Source organism: Humulus lupulus, chromosome 9 (assembly GCF_963169125.1).
Source record: "Humulus lupulus chromosome 9, drHumLupu1.1, whole genome shotgun sequence".
Lineage (NCBI taxonomy): Eukaryota > Viridiplantae > Streptophyta > Magnoliopsida > Rosales > Cannabaceae > Humulus > Humulus lupulus.
The window spans coordinates 126650543-126662860 of record NC_084801.1 but is presented as its reverse complement, the minus strand read 5'-3'; the positions used below and the strand labels follow the sequence as shown (position 1 = coordinate 126662860).

General features: G+C 33.0%; 1 pseudogene; it reads left to right on the top strand.

The window, feature by feature from the left end:
• Positions 1 to 886: 886 nt before the first annotated feature.
• Positions 887 to 10754, top strand: LOC133800024 (uncharacterized; annotated as a pseudogene).
• The last annotated feature ends 1564 nt before the right edge of the window (positions 10755 to 12318 follow it).

Below are 12318 nucleotides of genomic sequence, written 5' to 3'. Positions count from 1 at the left end.
GGGTGCTTTGTGGTGCAGGTAAGGGAAAAAGGAAGCTGGACCATCCATGAGTTGGAGAGCTTAGGTGACGATGTGTACATATGCGACTGCTTGACCACCACAGCCGAGGTTTTAAAGAGGAACATGGGTCAAACCCTAATTTGCCGCTTAGGTCGGCTGGTTGTAACTTTTCAATTGTAATTAACCTTTTTAAATGTTAGTTTGGGATCCCATGTATGGAAGTAAACGTTTTAGTGATATGGTTGAACCTTTTGACCAAATTTTTTAACCCTAAACCATTAATCACGTTTAGTTACACGATTATGGCCAAATGACTCATTTAGCGAGTTTAGCACTATTTAAATAGACAGTGTAACGGTCCTTCAGTAGTATGGTGTTACAAATTAACATATAAAACATCCTAGAAACATGTTTCTAATGAATTTCGTAAAGTAAAACAAATAACAAAGTTTAAGAATCTTATTTTTACATAGCGGATATTAAGACTCCTTCCTTCACTCTCTCTAACCCATGTTCCTTTCTATCGCAGAGTAATAACAAGAGAGTGAACTGGATCTTCAATCTACACAGTCTTCCACAATTTCCTTTGATCACCTAAACTAGGGTGGACAATTCTCAACACATGAGTTGGGAAAATATAGAGTAGAAGAGAGTATATGTTGGGCGGCCAAAATAGGTCTTTTGTGTCTAGTTTTTTTTTTTTCCAGAGAATAAAGGCTCTTAGAAAAAAATTCTTCACCCAAGGAACCCTAGACTTAAGTACCTATTTATAGCAACACTTTAAGGTTAATTTTTTTAAAATATAATTAAAAGGGAAATTGGTGGAAATAGACTCTTTTTATAGTGCATTTTGCACAATAACCTACTTTCAAAATATTTTATCTAAATGACCTCTTTTTTAAAAGAATGGGTATATTTTTACCAACTTACCCTTTCATTTACTTTGACAGAAAAAATAAAATAAAAAAGAAATCCCTATATCGTATTGAGGGACTTCTTCTTCACTCACGACTAGTTCACAGACTTCTCCTCCGTTCACGGCGCCTTCACGTCTCCTTCACTCACGGCGACAAAGTCCGGTCGGACCCTAACGCCGACCCAGGTTTGCGACCCATCCCTCTCTCTCATCTCTTTGTTCTCTCATTGACCCGACCTTCCCCTTCTTTTTCAGTCACGGCAAGCCTCACTCTTCTCCCTCCATCACGTCTCTCTTTTCTCTCCGTCTTTCTCACATTCTCTATTACTCTTTCTCTCTCTCTCTCTCTCTATATATATATATGTCTTTATGTATTTTTTTTAATTTCTGTTTTGTTTTACTAATTTTTATTTTTTGTTATTTGGTGAAACACTACAACAATGTTTAGTATATATTACATTAAAGAATAGCATATATTTAAAAGTGCTATTATTGGTGGGGGATTAAAAACCCACGGAACATATTTTGGCGCCACATGAATAAACCTTAGGCGCCAAAATGAATTTTATTTTTGGTCTCATCTGCCAAAATCCCTAAATCTAAGTTACCCGAAAGATTTCTCTCAGCCTCCATCTCTCACTCTCGTCTCGTCTCTCCGCCTCACTCTCGTCTCGTCTCTCCGCCTCACGAAGTCTCTCTCGTCTCATCTCTGCCTCACGAAGTCAACTTTTCAGCCAGCCGAGTTGCCTCCGTCTACAGTGAGGTCCAGGCGAGTCGCATCGACCACGCCCTCCCTCTCCCTACCGTGCTCAGAAACCGCTTCAAGATCGTCGAAGGACCACCTAGTTCCGCGGCTGGCAATCCAGGTATTGGATCCACAGTTTTTCGTCGATTAAATTGGTTCTGTACACTATGATCTGTTACGAACACTTCCAATCTTTGTTTGGTTGATGGAAAAATTGCTGGAAAATAGTTAAATTAGGAAACTAAGAAATTTGTAGGTTTCGACTTAGTTTTAGTAAAACATAGCAATTTTTTTTTAAATAATAAAAATTTCTGCAGCTTCTCGTTTTCATGTGGTTATGTTTTTCTTTTTATGCTTTCAGATGAAATCGCAAAGCTTTTTCCTCAACTTTTCGGCCAGCCATCTGCCTTGGTGGTGCCGAGCGATTCTGACTCTAACGATTCGCAGAAAAAGTTGAAAATTGGTGTCGTTTTGTCGGGAGGCCAGGCACCTGGAGGGCACAATGTCATTTCTGGAATTTTTGGTGAGAATTTTTTGTTATCATAATTCGTTTTCTTGCAGTTAATAGTGTCCAGTATGGTTGAGTTCATTCATTCTGTGCTTCCTGGTAGATTACTTGCAGGAGCGTGAGGTCCAGCTGGAATCATGAAGGGCAAGTATGTGGAACTTACACCAGAATGTATTTACCCGTACAGAAACCAGGTGAGAGTTTGGACTTTGGTTTGGTTTTTTCATTTATGCAGTGGAGGTCCATGATCATGTGCAAAGATAGCTGCTTCTGAGTGTTCTAATTTGCTCAGAAGATATAGCGCATCCATTCTATTCTAGTGATTTATACAAAATTCATACATGCGGATACTGGCATTTTAACCAAGATATTGTATTTGATTGGAGAAAATTTTCTTTTATCAGGGTGGTTTTGATATGATATGTAGTGGAAGAGATAAGATTGAAACTCCAGAGCAGGTGACTTTTTTTTCTTTCTTCACAGTTTCATGTTAAGTTTTATTGACACATTAAGTTCATAATAAATTGTTAAAATGGATTTTCCTTTTAGTTTCAACAAGCTGCAGATACTGCCGTGAAGCTTGATTTGGATGGACTTCTTGTTATTGGTGGGGATGACTCTAACACAAATGCCTGCCTCCTTGCTGAGAATTTCAGGTATATAACTAATTTTTTTCTTTCTAGAAAAATCTTGCTTGGCAGATGGAACTGTTGCCTGTATTTGTCTTCATATGTCATTCATGTAATCCATGAATCCATCTATTTTTTAGGTGCTTGTATCAGTGTATGGGACCCATCCAAATAGAATTTAGGGATTCTTTATCTAACAGTTCGACAGGGTTACAGGAGTCTTGCCTTTAACGCTGTTTCGTTGGTTTGTTTAACACAGTTTGGTTTTTTTTCTTTTGTTCAACCAGGGGAAAGAATTTGAAAACTCAGGTGATTGGGTGTCCAAAAACCATTGATGGTGACTTGAAATGCAAAGAAGTCCCAATAAGTTTTGGGTTTGATACTGCTTGCAAGGTGACTGCAACTAAAAGAAATTTTTTATTACTTGAACCCTTAAATTTCTTTGTGGTCTTTTCCATATATCGTGTAGGAAATTTTGGAGCAGCAATCTTTATTTTTTAGCAGATACGAACTTGAACCCCACTAGCTTGAAAATTTTATCCATGTACCTGATGATAATTTTATTTGTTGAAGCATTTTTTTTCACTGCCACTGAGTTATATTTATATTCCTAGAATCATCTTATTTACTTGCTAATTCATTATGGTCATGAACTTATGAATTTACTTTAAGCATCAACCTTTACATGTTAAGAGAAGGAACTTCTCATAGAAAATTGTTTGCAGATCAGTTGGTTAATTGTTGTGTGGGCCATCAACTATAACTAGCAAGAAAGTTTGGTGACGTTGTGTTTGATGAAATAAAGTATATTATTCAATGTACCTTGTCCTGCTTAAAAAACTAATTAGGTGTTAAAGTTATTATTCTAACAGGTTTATTTCCTGAGAAATTTAAAAAAAATACTTCATTGGATCATGTATATAATACTGACTTGATTAGCCTAAGTCTGGTTCTGCCTGATTTTCCTTGGCATGAATAGCGTGACACTTTCTATGATCTGCAACTAACAGATACACTGAAGGAAACTAATAATAATGTGATGCACTTCATTTTATTCAGATATATGCAGAAATGATTGGAAATGTCATGATAGATGCCAGATCAACTGGAAAATATTATCACTGTAAGTATGCTGGTTGAAAGTCATGGAACATGTAGTGATTTAGCTTTTAGATTACATTTTAACCCATCTTATCTTTTGATTTGCACTCTACTGTGCTTAACGAAATTTAATTGTCAACTACAGTTGTGCGGCTTATGGGGCGTGCAGCTTCACACATAACACTTGAATGTGCTTTGCAAACTCATCCAAACATTACAATTGTTGGAGAAGAGGTACCTTTGAATGACTTGTCTTGCCTTGTATAGCTGCTCGATCAAAATTTATACAAATGCAGTTGCACATAGATGTTCTGGTATGTAGACAAGGTGCAGTGTCTTGATATGGAACACAATTTGAAAAGTTAATTTTGTTTAGTCGGTTCTATTTTTAGAATCAGTATCATTATGTTAAAGGTGTGTCCACATTGGGTTCGAATTATTAGTATTGACAGTATGCATTACTAAGTTACTGTGACCTTAAAATCTATTTTTGCTGATTGGTCAATCTTGTAAAATGTCTCCATTTACTGTGACATGGTAAAATGTCAGCAAATGAGAAGGATTAGTGTGGCACAATCATCAATATCAGCATATTCTTTCTATATTTTTTGTTTTAGTTTTAGTTTTTATTTTATTTTGCAATTAGGAAAGGTATTAGATGTGATTGGCCTCCAAGATGCTTCACGTATAGTAGGCAACAAAAGAATTAGATGTGAGAGCGAATTGGTATTTTGTTTTGGGTAGTGGTCCTTTATCCTTGGTTGGTTATGTTTCTAAATTCCTTTCATTTGCATTTGTCCGTCTTGTGTTATTTACTTTTCTTTCCAGTGAAATTTATATATTTGGACCTTGGCTATGTAGTTGATGTTTGTCTAGGTAGATATCTATTAAATAGTCAGTCTTAAACACTAAAACAGCGACTGTCTACATCACACATCTTTGTTTTTCTAAAAAAGTTATTATTATGTTTTCTATAGGTTAGTTTCCATTTCAAATTTAGTTTTCTGGCATTGTAGCCTGGTATAGAATTTGGTTGGGTTGCTCAAACTTGTGCTTATTAGTACTGTAATTGAGCATTCTGCTTTGAGGTTTCTTGCTTTTACCATGTCCTGGTTGTGGTCTAAATTCTCTTATTTTGTGTGAAATTAATTCTAGCTGAATTTATGTTCTCTTTTACAGTTTCTAAATTGTGGGCAAAGAAGAATGCCGTGGGGAAGGAACAGGTGGCACAGCTTGTAGATGACATATATAGGTTTGTCTTATATTTTGCACTATCTGATTCATAAAGTCACTGGATTCTACTCTTTTTGCTACTGTCTATTTTTTTTTCCCTTAGAAAATACATTTTCCTGTTTCTCAGAAAAATGCATGTGTCTGCAGCCCCTGATTTAGCGTCAAAGGGACAGGGTGTCTCAGATAGCAGTAATGTGAAAGTCAAAGGGGAAATTGATGATCACTCTTTTCAGTCAAAAACAAAGTTTCGGTGCCTCTGTGGGATTTCATCAGAAAAGGAGTCAATGATCAAGGTATTTGTCACACACTTTGTTTTCGTTCCTCTTAATGTTGCTTATGTTTTCTGTTGTGTATTTAAGTATATTTAAGTATAAGTATAAGTATTTAAGTATATTCTAGTTGTATTTCAATGCCTATAACTAGGCAGTGAAAGCTTGGTTGATTTTGGTATTATACTAGTTTGTTGTCTTTTAACAAGAAAGATTCATTAAAATTGGAAGTTTAGTGCTATTTGATTTGAGTGCTTGTTGACATTGCCAGCATTGGAATCTAAAAGTATTTACTTTGAAACTAATAAACACTCCTAGTTTAGTTTCTTCTTTTTTTCTATTTTTCTTAAGTAAAGTTGAAGGTGTTTATATCATGTGTAATGATTATATCATGTGTCAAGACACATTACAAATTTCAATTGAGTGTGTGTTTGAACTTGATTTATTAATAGAAATGGACACACTTATAAAATCTAGAGCTCACCATGATGAAGTGAATCTTCTCTGTACATATAACCTTGATCTAAAATCCTTTTGATATCTAATGCAAACATTATTTGATTTTTGCAAATGATCTAGCAGTAAGAGTTTATTTGTTTTGTCTTCTTGTTTAGTTAAAATAACTTACAAAATGATCTAGCAGTCTGAGTTTATCTGATTTATTGGTTTTTACATGCACATACACAACTTTCCTAGGCTCAATGCTGAAGTTATTATATTCAATGTATGTGTTGAATGTTTATGTAGCTTCTCTTAAGAGGGCCCAATTTTTCACAGCATATTTTGTATAGCTTTTCTCAAGTATTTTCTTTCATGTATTTTTTTTAAGTTTTGCTTGTTAATTCTGAATTGATGATTCTTATTTTTTGTGAAATTGATTGTTGTTTGTTTGCCAACAACCAAAGTAGAATTATGAATATAGATTACTTGGTTTAAAAAATGTTTGGAATCCTTGTCTAGTGGTACTTAGGCATTGTGATATGACTGAGAAAGGGCATGTGAAGGAGTTTAACTTGAAACAAATAACTAGACAAAATTGCATAGAACAATAAAAAGAAGGCCAATCTCATTTCAAGCTCTGTTCTGCAATTTTTTCCCTTATATTGAAGCATTTATCGATCTCATTTCAACATTTCATATTTAAGGTGTAAAATTTGAGCCTCTCTCTGTCATTTTAGATTTTCTCTAGAGATCCAAGTCTCATCTTTTTTTTTTCTGCAATTTTGGGTAAAATCTGAATCTGATTCTCATATTATAATTGTAGCTCTCTCTATAAAATTGTCTACTATATTCATATCTATGTTAATGAAGCAACTAGTAAATTGTTGAAACATTCTCTATGCCTCAATCTCTTTTTGCTATATAATCTCCTTTGCTTATGAGTAATTTTATTGATTTGATTTATCAATTTTGAAAAACTAATTATTATAATAGTATAACTTGTAGCTTTTCTGCTGTCATGATAAATTTGCCAAAGGATCATTAAGTGTTGACTGCTTAGGATACTTTTTGTACTCACCTTTAATGACACTTGATCATTATAATATTCTCTAGAAAGATTCAAAAGATCATTAAAATGTGGTACCTGTTAGGCCAATTTTTACAGCTACTAACTGTTTTGGTTAGTTAGTTGTTCATTGTAACTAATTATTGTTATTTTGTAGATTAGTTACTTTATTAGTTTTGGTCTTTTCTGTATATATACTCTTTTGTATCATTACTTCATTAATGAGAATTGATTCTATTCATTCAGTCACCAAGTTTCCTTACAGTACCTACCACCAATGAGGAAAAAAAACATTAAAAATGTGGTAATTAGAAATAGTGAACATGATTTTTGCTGCAGTTGTTTACAATATTTGGAAGAATAGAAATAGGTGTATATATGACAATTACTCTTCATCTGTTTTGAGTTTAGTTCAGGATATTAAATTCACTACTAAGTTTAGGCTTTACAAAGTGTATAGACACAATATTTCGGTTCAAGATCAGCTATTCATTGAGCATATTCTTTGTAATTAGCTGCTGATTTCTTTGTTTCGGCTGGTTCCTCTATTTGAGGTTAATCTGGACTGTTTGATTGTACTTGTCCTCTATTAAATACTTGACCTGCCTTTACTCATTGCCTTTTTTTGTAATGTTATAACTCCTTTTTTTTTTCTTTCTTTCTTTCTCCTTTTTTTTTGGCTAAGCTTACTTTTCTGCTGTATTAATACCAAAAAATTAAAATTTGAGTTAGCACCTATAATCAATTGCTATCTTCACTGTAGGGATCTGATTTCTTCTTCTTTCATGTAGTTAGAAAATATTTCTAGCTTTTTTTTTTAACTTTCTTTGGTTTTGATGAGTCTTTGATCTGAGTGGTGTGTACATATTAAAGATCATAATAAGGATGCTGAAATGTAAAACATTTTCAACCATATCATCAAACTAAAGGCTTATGCCTGCATTAGATTTTGAAATATCTGAAAGGGTATGTACCAACTATGTCCTGAACCTTTATATTGGTGTTTTCAGATAACAAGGGATACTAGTGGAGTTCCTAAGGTTCTTACAAGGTTAGATGCACCCTCATCACCCTTGGCTGACACCATGACATAATATGAGAGCTACAGATCCTTTTGTCTGTGAAATGAGAATTTAAATTTTTCATGTTTCTTAAATTTGTTATTCTATTTTATTACTTCTCTTACTTTTATTTTTGTTATAATATTATGCTAATTTCAGACACAATTTAAGTGTTAGAATACTGAATTTATTGTATGTGAAACTCAAGCAGAAATTTCTTCTATACCTCTTCTACTGCCTTATCTTTACAGGGTTGTATGAACTCATTATTAACTTGTTAAAACAGTAAAATACAAATATACTGAAACATATTGATATACTTCACTGTATTCTCTTAGTGGCAGCAAGTTGTTTGACAAGTTTGATTTTATTTGCACTGTATTCTCTTTTCTTATTTATAGCTTTGGTAAGTTATAGTTTATATGATAGTTATGGGATTGGCTTTGCATTCACTTGTTATATTATTTATTTATTTTAGTTTTCATCTTGCAGTTGTTCCCAAGCTTTGTTTGAATCTTCATTTCGTTTTCTATTATGCTTATTTATATTTGGATTTCTGAATTCTGTTTTGTTCATGTTGATTATAGTCAGTAATGATTTAAATGGGGCTAATTGTATGTTAGGTTTGTGGCATCATCTCTCCAAACCTGACTGCTTATCTTTCTCTATTTATTTTTCAGAGAGTTTGAACAAGTTCCCTCGAAGGACTAGTACGCCATTTGGGGTTCATAGTCAAGCACAACAATCTGAAGAACAACTACAACAACAACAACAACAATAGCATTAGCAGCAACAACATCATCCAAACTATAGTTTGAAGTAAAAAATGTTTAAGATTATAAAACTTTATTATGTTATGCTTTCAAACTTAAGTTAGAACTAATATCTTATGAAGTAGACACATTCATGGTTTGAATTAGTTATTTTTTAATGTAATACTTATGGTTTATCAATCTATTGAGAATTACATTTTATGATTAATTTTTTTTTTTTTATCAAAATACAATAATGAAGATCTTTTAATTAAAAAAAAACCATATAAGTATACTTATTAAAATAAAATTTAAAATATATTACCCACACTAAAGTAACAAAATTTTATTACTATATGTTACGATTTAAAAACATATTATAAGCGAAACAAATCGTTATGATTTATATAATATAACAAACTAAAAATGCTATCAAAATAATCAAATGTAACAGTTGAAAAGTGTTATGAAAAAAGTACAAGATTAAACTTCAAATTTATAACCAAAAACTCTATCTAAATGTTATTATTTGAATATTATAGCACCTAAAAATGTGTTATTGAATAGTTTAAGATAACACCGAACATAACATTCAAAAACTGTTATAGAAAAGACTGGACTTTTAATAACAGGGGCTATGTTAGCATTTTCAGAAGTGCTATCAATAGTCCCGGTTAGCAGTTTTTAAGTGTTATGAATACTGTTTTTTCTTGTAGTGAAAATGGCTCCCTTTCTGAGTATAAATTCTTAATGCTTTGTAGCTTAGAGATGGGACACCCTGACTAAACTTAAATTTTACTGTTACATTTAGTGGCATGGTTTTTGAATTATTTACTCATGGATAGCCTGCTTAATTAGTTCTTATTCCATTAGTCTATATGTGTATATATATATACTATCACTAACATTAGTATTAAGATCTTAGCTTTCTTTGTGATGCACATATTTGACGAGAGGCATTAGGAAAATAAGGTTTTATAGCCAACCATATGATTAGGACATTAACCTTATTTCGGTGGATTCACTTTAGTGAAGGCTTGTTGTGTTAAGGAACCTATTTTCATGAGTATATATAATCAATAATCTTGTAGGACATATGAGACTCAAGAGGCAATGGGGTCTGGTGAGAAGCATTAGCCATTAGAATTTTGATATGATTTTTTTTTACATATTCTGCTACAATTTTGATTGGTTTCCTGTACTGAATTGTGATTTATGAACAAATCAATTAGGATATTTACTAGAATAGGCACAATGCATGACTGAATTTATTGGGATAGAGTATTTGGTTGTATGTTTTTCATTAGGAATATATGGTAGTGACAATAAGCTCTTGAGCATGATTTGTGAATGGGGTAAATTGTTTGTCTCAGTTTTTGTAATATGCACTTAATGTTGGACTGTCAAATTGTAAATTGCTTGTCTCATTTTTTGTAGTAGGTACTTAGTTTTGGAGTGTCAAATTGTAAATTACTTGTCTCAGGTCATACTGAATATTTTTACAGGTAGTATTATTACAAGAAAAATGGTGTCTGGATATTCAAGCACTTCATTAGTGGCGTCTCCTAAAAAACAATCAATAAAAGAAGTAACAGAAAAGTCTCCAATGATATCGTCCTCTCCTCCAACTCAAGCAACAGAGGAAGCAATTAGTAAGTCTCCACATAAATCATCCACTCCTCCAATACATGCAAGAAAAGAGACAAATGAAAAATATTCATTGAAACCATCACCACTATTGTATAAGGTATATGAATAAATAATAGAATGATATCATTGTTGGATAAGTAAGAATAAGAATATAATTGATTCACAATGTTATAATTTTACAGGTGAAATCTTCAGACATACCATCATTAGGACCGATATTGATGGAGAATGAGCATTTTGCAAGTCGTGTATCTGTAGCCTACATGATACAAGTGTTGAGGAATATACGATCACTACTTTGTTATGAAGATTTGGAAGCATTCACAGCTTCTTGTTTTGATCATCTTCTTAAACTAATTGATCTAGTGAAGAGTAGTGGATAGTTGATACATTTTCTTTTACAGAGGCGGGTACAAACTAATAAAGAAAATGAGTTATGGTTTGATTTTGATAGTCAGCCTGTTAGGTTTTCAATGCACGAGTTTGCATTGATTAGTGGCTTTAACTGCGAAAAATCCAATGATCCAAACTTGAGTAATCTAAGAGAGGGTAATAGATTGAAAAATAGTATTTTTGTAGAGTCCAAAAACTTTACTTAGCTAGTTAGATAGTAGTATAATAGTAATAGTAGTAGTATTTTTATGACTGTGGATTTTGGTTCAGACCGTGATTTATTTGGACACTCATAGTAACACTTGTAGATTTTCTAAGTTTAACCTATAGTTTAAGAATATTAATTTTAACCTAAGGTTTGATTAATATGACTGATATTAATGGTGATATTTATTATATTATAAGGTTTAGATAGACCCAATAAGAAAGTAACACTTGTCATGTGTATGTTTAATGATAATTAAGTATTTTTGAGGAATATGTTTATTAAGATTAATATTTGAATATCCTAGGGTCTGTCAGCAACTTTGAAAACGTTAGAAGACTTAGTCAAGGTTGTTTACTCAATTTAAATTAAGCTGAAATTGTGCAATTTCGTGTTTAAATATTCAGCGTATGCCGATATATCGCAGCTATAGGGGGCGATATATCGCAGTAAGGGGATACGAAAAACACGTAACTTCGCACGATCACCTCGACGAGCCTCGGGCATGCTGGCCCAGGCGATATATCGCCTACAAGGGGCGATATATCGGCTCCTTTGGTATATTTTTGAATGTTTTTGAAAACGTTCTCTTTTTAATCTTTAACCTCTTGATAAGTCCAACATCTTTCTGACCGAGTCTTCAGCCTCTGCTGAACGATAATTCAAATATTTTTCACTTAAAAAGCCATTATTTTATTCAAGTTAAATGAAGATCTTTTCATTTTTGAACTCTATAAATAGGACCTAGTACCCAGCCATTTATTCATTCATCAAGCTAAGTTCAGAGGCTGCAAGCTGCTAGGTTATTTTTGAGAGTGTAAACACTTGGGTTGGGGATTATAAGCTTAATCATTGTAAGCCTACCAAACACTTGGGAAGTAAGGTTTATATCACATTTCGGTTCAAGGTTTAGATCGGTCATAGAAGCATTCAAGGTATTCCAAACTCTAGTTCATTTTGGTATTGTTTTCCTTAAGTTCTTATAGTTTTCTACTCAGCACCCCAACTTTATTCTTTATTCTTGGATAGGAAATCTAAGATCTTGAACATAAGGTTTTTGGTAAGTATGTTCTTGATGGTATAGTTCGTCCATTCTTTTCATTCCTCTTTCTTCAGTATACTCACCCTTTCATTTATGGTTTTTAGGAGTGTTCCAAAGTCCCAAACTTGTTCTCATATCCCGGTACTTTTGGTAAGGAAAATAGGATAGGATATTATGTGTTATGCCATATGTTATCGTATGATTTGTGTGTTATGTTAACTTATGATTTGTGTGTTATGTATGTTTGTAGACTTGGGTATATGACCTGTACAACTAACAAGCCCCAATAAATTTATGGGCATATGAC